The following is an 11476-nucleotide window of genomic DNA, read 5'->3' as shown; positions in this document are numbered from 1 at the left end:
CTTTGTCAGGCGGGAATAGTGCCATGAAAAGCTGTTGTTTTTGACCAAGACAACACTGCTTTTCCAAAGGGGATTGTGCCCCCAAAGACTTGGTGTTTTAAGCCAAAACATGATCTTTTCCCAACCGTAACCAAGTGTTTTTTGTGCCTAAATCTAACCACATTAATCACAGCCTTGTTAAAGCTAAAGTCCGCAAAATGTGCATGGTACAAATGTAATGTATCTGTAGGTTACAGAAACATACAATGTATTATTACATTCATTCTGATGATTGGTTGAAAGTGGAAGTATGTCTCTTAGTAAGCTGTTGGCTGCAACTTGAAATCTGTTTTTTTAACCCTGTATTTCTGTATTTGTCTACATTTGGCAAAACAAAACTATTCTAAGTGCTGACCTTGCTTTTGGCAGTGTAGTCTAGCTGCTTGTTGTGAACCCAGAGATGTGCAGACAACTATCACTGGAATACTTTGATACTGAGGAAAACTTCAAAAACTGATGACTCTATGAGGAGTTATGAGGAGCAGATTTTTCTCTGATTTGTAAGCAGATTTGTGGCCAGTTATTCAGGATGGACATAGGAGGTGTGATATCATCAGCGAGTGCAGTCTAGATATCTCAGTCTAAATACGTGTGTATCATGTCTGTGTGTTCAGATTTGAGTTGGTTATATGACTCCAAGGAGTATGATATATGATGTAAATTCCCAGTAACTGATGATAGACAAAACCAAATGTTATTCTATTACAACTAATCTGAAGCTTTTTTCCTATTACAATTATTATCCTATCATAGCTCTGTGATGTGAGACTTGTAAAAGCTTACATCTGTTCATAAGAGTGAAAACATTTAACGGTTCAGTACACAACATGTAGAGCATTAATACAGCAGTAACCGTTATTTGTTATGTAAACACACAGTGGAGTAATGGCGTCCTGACTGAGCAAAGAATGAAGTCAAGCTACCCCTGTGTGAGTTGTATTTCGAGTTGCTCTGTGGTTTGTTGTGGTAAACCAATCTGAGTGAATGTGCATGTTAATGCATGTTTGTAGCCCACTGGCTAGCTCATCACTGCTGCTTCGCACTGCACTCATATGGCGATTACAGCTGATATCAGCATCATCACAGAAGTATACTGCCCACCCTCTGGTTCCCCCAGTTATTTATTTATTTCTTTATTCATTTAACCTTTATTTAACCAGAAAAAGCTTTTGAGATTAAAAAAAATATATTTTCAAGAGTGTCCTGGTCCAGACAGACAGCAACATAAGATACACACAGACAACATAGAGCAAAAATACAGAATAAAAATGTAAAGCTCTAAAACAAGCAATGTAAAACACAAAATAAGATTACTACAAAGAAAAGCCAAAAATTATGTTTATATATCTAGAAATGAACCATAAAAACGCAAAAAAACGGCAACCTCACAGGACCAGTTATGACACACAGTGACACTGGCATATTGAAGATTGTGCACAACGTTACCAACAACATTTGTGCAGAAGCAGTTAATTAACAGTTAATAACTAATTGATTTTTGAAAAATAGTGAAAAGTGAAAATGTGTCTACTTTTATGACAATTGAGTGAACTCTAGGATTTGATTGGGCTATTTTTTGTCAGTCTATTCTGGCAACACTGTACAGACATATTCTGCTGTTTGGTCAGCAGATCAATTTTAAATGTTGCAGCAGTAGTTACAACAGGAACAGCTACATTTAGCTGCAGGCACTTAACTTTGGTTTGTGACTAGCACGCCTCTAACCAGGGGTGAGTCAAATCATTGTTTTGCAAGTCATAAGTGAATCTTTGCACTCAAGTCCCATGTCAAGACTGACAAATCCCAAGTCCTAAACTGTGAGCTTGAAGTCGTAAACAAGTCATAATGCACTCTTCACTCGATGCAGTGTCATTTTAACAACAGAGTAATAATTTATCAAACAAAAAAACTATTTATTTAACACATTGGACAACATGGAATACAGTATAGCATATAAGATAACTACATTTTTAAAGTGGCCAAGATACTAGTGCAAACAGTACGCACTGTGCAATAAAAAAGTGAGAATGGCATACAAAGTCACTATTGCAGATTTCTTGCACTATGAAAACAGTAACTACAACTTGCATAATAATAAATACAATATGAAGTACACAATAACAACAACAATAACAATTTAAAATTTGACCAAATTACCAGTGCAGATTCCTTACACTACAAAAACACTGGGTTTAACAAATTACAATATGAAATACCCAATAAGTACATTTTAAACTGACCAGTTACAAGTGCAGATGCCTTACATAATAGAGTAAGTACACACTGTGCAATACAAAGTGCAATACAAGATACACAATTATCTACACTGTTTGATGTCAAGGTTAGCAGTGTATGTACCCACAATGGTAACATCTAACATCTATGTACCCACTAGGGTAAGCAGTGGGTTGTGCTAGTTACCCTTAATCAGGAATACTTTTTAAAATTTGTATTTATCTGTTAAAACAATTTTGTTGAGACCACTGTAACTGAACCTAATCATAAAAAAGTCATGCTGACATGTAGCATTATTAACCCTTTGAAACCTGAGCAAATTGGCTTGATTTCTTTTAAAATGATGGGAAGAAAGAAATGACCCAAAAAATTAGCAAGCAATTAATAAAAAGGGAAAATTAAAAACAAGAAAATTCAAGAAGACCGAGAAATTCAATGAAAAGAAAATTAGTTTTTAAAAAAGGAGCAAAAAAGAAAAAGAAAAAAAAGTTAAAAGCAAACAAACATGAAATATAAAGAGTGCTTAAAAAGTATAATTATACCGTAACATCAATGTAATAAGAATTATTATAGTTTTCCATAGCCTTTTTCTTTTTTCTGTAGTTTTTTCTTTTTTTTTTTTCTTCCATCAAATCATTTTCATTTGCAATTTGTGGGACATTTTTTTTTTACCAGGTTGCTCATTGCCTTTTTCCCCATGTTTATGAAAGCAAAGCATGGTCAAGGTTCAAAGGCATCTGAAAGCAGTATAAGAAAAAAGAAAAGATGTCGCTCGAGGTTTCAAAGGGTCAACAAATGCCACAACAGAATAAATCTGGTATGTTTCTGAGCTGTCTTGCTGTATTTATCTCCGCTCATATTGGAAAAATGTCTTTAATTTTTGCTTGTCTAAAGAAAATATTTTATGAAAAAAAAAAAGTTAACATTGGTAGAATAAAGAAATGAGGGGAAACTAATTGATTCGTGGCACACTTTGTAAATAACGCACTTTTAAATCTTGGGCTTGGGGAACATTATCAAGTACTTTCAAGTCAGAAGGCTCAAGTCCAAGTGAAGTCACAAGTCAGTGGCATTAGAGTCCAAGTTGAGTTACAAGTCTTTTTTTATTCACTCATTTTTTAATTGACTCATCAAATCATCAAATTTGGGATTCGAGTCCACACCTCTGCTTCCAACACATCGTCAAGGTAAACCACTTTACCTTGCTGTGCTGTGCATGGGAAACACACTCAAACTGTGCCGGTGTGATTCGATCGATTGCGGCCGTACATGGTATGGCTCAATGTGATACAGTATCACTATCTGAGAAGCTTCCTCTACTTTTTATGGCTCTTTTTTCCTATGAAATGGGTTTTTCTTAGATACAGCCATGTGATCACAGCATCCACCTTTTATGGAAGTTTCTCAGTTGGCCATAAAACAAGAATGAGAACATTCCACATGAGCCATGTCTATATGTTTCTAAAAATCAATTACCTCTCGATGACCTCCCCACGCTCTGGACACACACAACCATCACACTCAGGCGGAATCTTACAGTACAGAGTAGAAACCTGCACACACAGTATGTAGGCTGTGGTCCTCTCTGGGTAGCAGCTCACAGTACACTGCAGCTACAGTAAGTATGATACACATGAGAGCTCCAGGACTCTGCTGCTGCTGCTGCTGCTTTGGAACATGTGTTTGAAATATATATGGATAGATCTTCAAAACCTAAAATCATCCTCAAAGATCCTCACTGTGACACACTGGCATATGAATCTGCAGATTATTATCACACAGAGCTGCCGTGTACATGGGAATCTACCTGCTTTACATTCTAAACTGTTGGTGGCAGTATAGGTCAGAATGCTGACACCATAACAAATAAGGCGTCTGACTCATACTTACAATGTTCACTTTATCATAATCTCCACCAGGGGCTGTCCAAGCATCACCCTCCATTCATCCATTCATCCTTGACCAATGCATGGAAAAGGGTTGAAGGAACGGCAGTGCTTTGGCAAAGAGATCACACTTGAGCCCACTGGGTAATTAAAGTGAACTGGCCCACAGACACAGCACAGCGTCTATGTGTAATACTTAAGCCAGTATTAGAGGGATCAGTATATTGCTATTCAGAGGAACTTTCACTGACTAAGCAGGAAGAGTTTCAGTGGAAAAATACATGTTGTGATTGCAGGTGGCAGAACTACATGTCCACATGTGCAGCACACATCAAATATACATATGACAAAAATACAGTTTCCTGATCCCCCCATACTCTTCCTCATGTCATTCTACCTTTTTTTTTTTTTTTTACACTGAACAGATGGCCTTGTTGTGATTGGACGCAGATGGGGTTTCCGTGGCAATATCAAACATCCCACACAATGTTATATTTGCCCCAGCTTTGACTCCTGAGCAGAAATTATTTCAAAGCTTCACTGCCTGCTGCTGTCTTATGTGTGTGTCAGTGCAGCTTAGACTGAAACAAGCAAGAAATAAGCCATAAGAATGCTCGCGTTGCCGTGAACTGCTGATATTAATATACAGTCTAATGGCTCAACGTGAAATGTCTTTGATAGGCTTTGAATTACCTCTCATGTATCAACCAAAGTCTTGGCGGTGAGATCCATCCTGATCCAGATATTTATCTTTTTATGTTTGTTGATGTGGCGGTGCGGGGATTCAGAGGAGCCTCGCGGAGGTGTCATGGGAGCGATTCAGTTAAACATCTGTGATGGGAGGTGCCCACTTAATAACCTCAGTGACATCCTCTTTTTCTTACTCACCCCTCTTTCTTTACAGTGTATCAAAGCCAGGTTTCCACATACGCGCTTTTTGTCCAAATCAGGGACTCTTTTTTTAAATTTTTTTTTTTTTTTTGTTTGCAAAGTTGCGCAATTGCCTAGAGTTGGTTTGTGTTCTCACAGCAGCATTTACAAGTGGACCAGATAAAATGCCTTTCTTGAAAAAACTGCTTTTGACAAGTTAGAATTTCCATGTGGGAAAAATCCAGGAAGTAAACAAAACGTTGAAGAAGAGTACACTTGCAAGATAAACGCGACACTTTCTAATGTCACAATGGAGGGACAACTACGCAGGTTGATTTTAGCGCTGCTCATCGTGGACTATATTGCTGTCATTGTTCATTTTAGTCAAACCATACAGTTTGAAAACGAGGCGCGGCTCCAACTAGAAAACAATGTTTTGATGCATTGGATGTGCTGAATGTGCATATTAAGGCAGTACAGGAGGAGGTGCACATTAATAATCCTCCAGGACTGTAACATGCTCATGTTTAACCCAAACAATGCGTAATGTGACTGCAGTTTGTTCGGATTGATGTTACAACACATTCTCACCACAAACTAACCGCACCAGAGTTCGTTTGTAACCTCTTTAAGAGGGTCTCGGTCCGGTTGTTTTGGTGCACAACCGAGTGCGATTGCTGTGTTCACACCTGCCCAAACGAACTGCACTTAGAGGGCGAATGAACTTGAGTTCAATTGAACTGAACCAAACAGTTTAAGTGTCTATTTGCACCTGGGTGAGAATCATCACTGCAGCTATTTGGCTATTTATAACATACCTACGATGTGCTAATACGGATCCCTCTGCGTCACATGATTGGGTGATGCTTGTCATGTCAATGCGTCGAGTTTGGAGGTGTATAGGTTTAGGGCAAAGAGGTCATGGTTAGAGCTCGGACTAGCCAATCTCTGATCTTTTCTGAAATTAAAGGTCCAGTGTGTAAGATTTTGGGGGATGTAGTGACATCTAGTGGTGAGGATGGCAGACTGCAACCAGCTGAAACTTCCTCTGGTTAAAATTCCTTCAGTATTGTACAGGAGGTTTTTACCTTTAGTTGAATTATTCACAGAAGTCTCTTCCTCTCCAAAACAAACTGACCAAGTGATTGAAACCGGTAAAACACTGAATACAGTTTCATGTTACAAATCAGTGTTTCTCCTGCCCTGTTTGGACTGGGCAACTGCCGTGTACTCACCTTATTTTCCCTGATAAGTTAATGTGTGTTCACCTTATTTTTGGTCCAGATGTTAATGAGGTTTTTACAGTGAGCTGCACTATCAGCAGAGTTCTCTTCCCCACCAAAACAAAGGGACCAGGTGATCTAAACAAACTCCTAATAAAGCAGTATCATGTTACAAATCAGTGTTTCTCTGGTGGCTGATGCGAAAACGCTAATGGCCCTATTTAGAGCCCATGTTTGGTTTGTCCATTTGGGACTACTGTAGAAACATGGGGGTTTAACATGGCAATCTCCAAAGACAAGGACCCACTTCTTAAGTAGATATAAATGGCTCATTCTAAGGTTACAAACAGATGAATCTTATTTTTTGAGTGCTTACATACTAAAGAAAACTTGCTCATTACATTATATTCCATTTCTACCAATATATTTCCCTAAATCCTACACACTGGACCTTTAAAACTGTAAATTTACGAGAAAAAAAACATAAATTTACTGCCATAAAGTCAGGTGAATTAGTGTAAAGTGTGATACTATCTATGGATGGAGTAAGACATAGTAGCAAGCACAGAACCTTTTACAAAGCAGACTGGGGTTTAAGTCCTGAATGAGTCAATATTTGTGCATTGTTTTAGACTTAGTTGACTTCCTGTTTTCAGTTTTGGGATGTATAAAGCTGTTGAATGCACACTAAGTACAAAACTCCAGAATAGCTCAATAAACCCATTCATGTATTATTTTGATGTTGCTGGGATGCCCAGGAAAATACCTCCTACAAACACCTGAGTGCTAATAACATCTGCTATTTTTGGTCATGACAGTGCTCAGCAATGGTTCTGGTCTGGTGAGAGAAGTTACCAGAAGGACTGAAAGAGACAACCCAGCTCTGTTAGCTCATCTGTAAGCAAATGGTTTTAGTGTGGTTTTTTTTTGTGTACTTGGTGTGTTTGAAAAGCTCTGGCAGTGGGTTGTGGTTTTAGATGAATAAGGATGAAGAAAGTCAGACGGTTCTCTTTTTCACTGGTGTGTCTTTAAATAAAAAGGAGGTGAATTTTACCTTCTCTGGGGTAATGACGTAAAAACATAAATTTCTCTTCATAAGGTTTAATGTGTGCAGCGTTCTGCTTTGGGGAATTCAGTTCACAGCTACTTTGATGTGATGAAAGGCGACATGAAAGAGATTTTACCTTTAAAGCACATTCTTCACATAAATGTATCAAGGCAAACTTTTTCTGACAAACTCTCACATTTTCCTGTCTAGGTTGAACATTTCATAAAAGTCAACAAACGAGGGATTCTGTGTTTGCTTTGGTTAGACTTGTAGCTGGTGTGACGGAGTCCCTCAGGGACCAGTCCCGGGGCCTCTGAACATGTGAAAGAGTTAGAACTTGAGCCAGGTGTGTCACAGCAAGGCTTTTAATCCCCGCCTGAGCCCTCCTGCATGCTACGTGTAATTGATCATTATAAATCATTTTATGTAATGGAAATTAGGCGTGGAAGGGGGTCAGAGGGTTTAGTGCAGGGAAAGGATCCAAAGCCATGTTCATTGTGCACATTTACAGTGAGGCTCAAATTTTATACGTAGCACTTTCAGTGATGCATGTACATAATCCACCCTGATCTAATGTTGTCAGTGTTATGTACATTACACATTATATGATTGTCATCAAGACAGTATGTTTGTATCCTTTTCACAGATGTGGCACTGATGTCATCTTCATGGCGCACAATCTCTGTGCATCTTAATGACCTAATTCACTCTTTACTGTGACCGCTGTAAAAATGTTTTATAAACACTAAGATAAGAAACAATAAAAATTTGAAGACAATAAATCCTCCACAAAATAGCATTTTATGTCTTGTGTGTGTTGTGAGTAGAGGAAATCTCCGCTACTCACTAGGCTAATTTACACAATGTAAAATGCCATAGGCTTGTGCTATCAATATTAGCATGTTGTATTTGATTGGAAAATGTGTTTTGTAATGAAGCCAAATTTTGTGACATCACCTTTGTTAAATTGTCCCTGGCTTCATACGAATAGAGGAAATGTTCGCTAGCTGCTAGGCTAATTTATACAGTGTAAAGGGCCATAGGCTCATGCTAAAACATTAGCATGTTGTATTTGTGGGGAAAATGTGTCCAGATAAATACAAGTGCTTTGTCTGTGAATCCTGCAAGTTATAATGAAGCTGATTTGTGCACTTGTTTTCGAAATTGTCACTATTAAGACATGTTTAATGTGTGTTTTGAATCAACTAATCTCAACAGCACTTCACAGCAACGGCCTGCCCTTAATCACGCACAACTTTAAGCCTTAATAAAATGTAAACGGGTAAGTGGGTGAAGTATATAAAATAATTACACCCCCCACCCCCCGTATAGTAATCATGAACAGGAAAATTAGCAATAGAGCCCAAACCAGGCTGTAAACATGCCTATTTCTGCTGTAAAGTTGGGCATTTTAACATGGGGGTCTATGGGGATTGACTCGCTTCTGGAGCCAGCCTCAAGTGGACATTAGAGGAACTGCAGTTTTCGACACATCTACATTGGCTTCATTTCTCAGCACTGAGGTCACCACTTGGATCTTCATAAGCTTCTTTGGTTTCTAACCTGTTTTAAATTTTAAAACTTTTCTAAACGTATACTGTCTTTCTTAATACACATGTATGTGCAAACAAACTCAATTAAACAGATGGACACATCAGTCTGATATTCTCATGAAAGACTTGTTTGTCCGTGGAATGTGGCCGACCGGTAGTCAAACATAAACTGTGCACCGGGGAAATACTCCAGATGTTTGCTAGTGCAGGTGTCTATCCTTTGTTGGCATTTTTGTCTTTGACAGCACACAGTAGAGAGATACAGGAAGGAACAGGAGACAGATGAGAATGATAAAAGTTCTGGACTTTACCCAGGATGCTGCAGGTATTTGGTATGCATATCCACCAGCTGAGACATCCTAGATACCAATCATCTGTCATACATACACAGTGAGAGGAAGGCTGCAGTGTGTTTTAATGCATTTTTAGTTAATATCTGACATCGATGACATTATTTTTAACAGAGAGATCCTGATTTTATTTAAAGCTTTGTTGTTAAGGAAACTTTGGGGTTTTTTAAGCTATGCTAATGCTGTTGCAGAAAAACATTTGTGACTTTCATCATTTACTCCTACTCTTTTCTACAACTGAACACAACTTTGAAAGCGAAGCCCATCCTCACCTCTAACGTCAGTTATACGCAAGGTGGCAACACAGTCTTTCATCTGATTTAAAACAATATGATGAAATGGGAAAATGTCAAAGGTTTGTTAAAACCTTTATAATTGGCACTGAGGTGTTTCATCTGATGTAACGTTGTGAAGGTATATATATGTCAGGTAGATTTGGCAGTTGGGATCTTTCTGGCCTGGGGCTCCAAAGATCTGTGCACCATTGACAGCAGCTGCAAACGGCTCACAGAAAGCAAAACAGCCAAAAGCTATGATGCTTTCTCTTTGCTTTGTGGGCGGACAAACATGCATAATTATCCATATGTTTAGCGCTACCTCTAGTGGCACTAATGTGGTTAAACTTATGAGGTGCTGTGTCCATTCTGTTGTAGGCTCCTTTTTTTACTGATCAAAACAACTCAGGCAAAGCAGCCCAGAGGAGGCCGAGCATAAACTGGCGAGTGTGGCTGAGGTAAACACCTGAGCTCATGATGTAAATATAGCAAGTGAGCTTCGGCCCTGAGCACAAGGACATTATGCTAACTCTAAACATGCCCCAGCCAGAGCATCATTTTTGGCAATCAGATTATGTCATGAAGTGATTTTGCATCAGGGCAATGCGGGTTTCTGGGCCAAGATGTTGTGTGCAAACTGGAAAGCAAGCCTGAAGAAACCTGAAGGATGACAGGTTTATCTTAAAATACATCATTTTTCAAAGGAGCAAAGATAAGGATGGGCCTCAAACCTCCCCTCCCCTCTCCTCTGTCTTTGTCTCTCCTCTCTTCATTCACATTGTTTCTCATCCTGACACACGCACGCTTACACACAATTGCATTTTCACATGCACGCAATCAACAGACTGCATTTATTTCACTTTATCTTAAAGAAACACATGCAAAAGAGCAGCAGCGCATATGGTGCTCATTTCTGCACCAGTGGCCTAATGCTCTTAAGTTCGCTCTTTGTTGTGAGCATCATTGTTTTAAAAAGGGGAACACAAAGCAGGGCAGTGTCCCTGTGCTGCTGTTTCAAGTAGAACACTGAGGCTATTGTTTGTCACCTCCTAAATCCCTGCATCCTTGCGAAAATTGCTGACAGACAAAAGGTCACAAATTGCAGGGCTGCATTTGGTGAGGAGAACTAAATATGACCCCACACTTTTATCAATATCCTTGGTGCTTGGTGCAAGATCATTATGTAAAATGGGCTATTACTGAGGAAACTGAGTTCATGTCCTTGTCACGCAGGCCGATTCCACTATTTTTAGCATTTAGTTTCACTGTAAATATTACTATCAGTATTACCATTGGGTTTGAGTCACACAGCTAGTGTCCATTTTTCTGCTTCATCCACTTGCTCAACAACATTTAGCTATCACTGTTCTGAAATCATGTTCTCTTGTTGCAGCTGTACAGTATTTATAATCCAGATAGCTGGAAATTATATATGTCCTTTGTCTTTTAGCCACACCAGCAACTCAGCAATTATTGGATGGTTGGAAATTTTGTTCACACATTCAATGGCAATCCTAGACTCTTGGGGGGCCCAAGCAATGAAGCCCATCATCACTAATGATCACCACAATCTGGTGTAAATATGGACGTCTTGACAGCTCTCCGAAAGTGAAGCCAAAACATCTCAATCGCGCCCTGCTGGCTGGCTGTAGTAAACTAAAAGGCTGTCCACACCAACGCGGGTATTTATAAAACCGTGACTCTTTGCTCATGGTTTGGCCTTTCATCCACACGTAACCTCAGTTTTGGGCCCCTGTAACTGGAGTTATTTGTAACCAGAGTCCAGGGTGAACTTTTTGGAAAAGTCCGGTGTCAGCAGTCATGTGTGGACAGGATAACCGCAGTTATTTTGTCTTGTCTCCATTGTATGACGTCACAGTCTGCGACGTAATCAGAAAACAGCTGTGTTATTACCTGATCCAGTGTGTGCGAGAGACGATTTGAGGATGGACCTAAACAAATACCCCACCGTAGGCTTATCCAATGTTAAGAAAACG

This window comes from Epinephelus fuscoguttatus, linkage group LG22, assembly GCF_011397635.1.
Source record: "Epinephelus fuscoguttatus linkage group LG22, E.fuscoguttatus.final_Chr_v1".
NCBI lineage: Eukaryota > Metazoa > Chordata > Actinopteri > Perciformes > Serranidae > Epinephelus > Epinephelus fuscoguttatus.
This window is presented reverse-complemented; position numbering follows the sequence as displayed.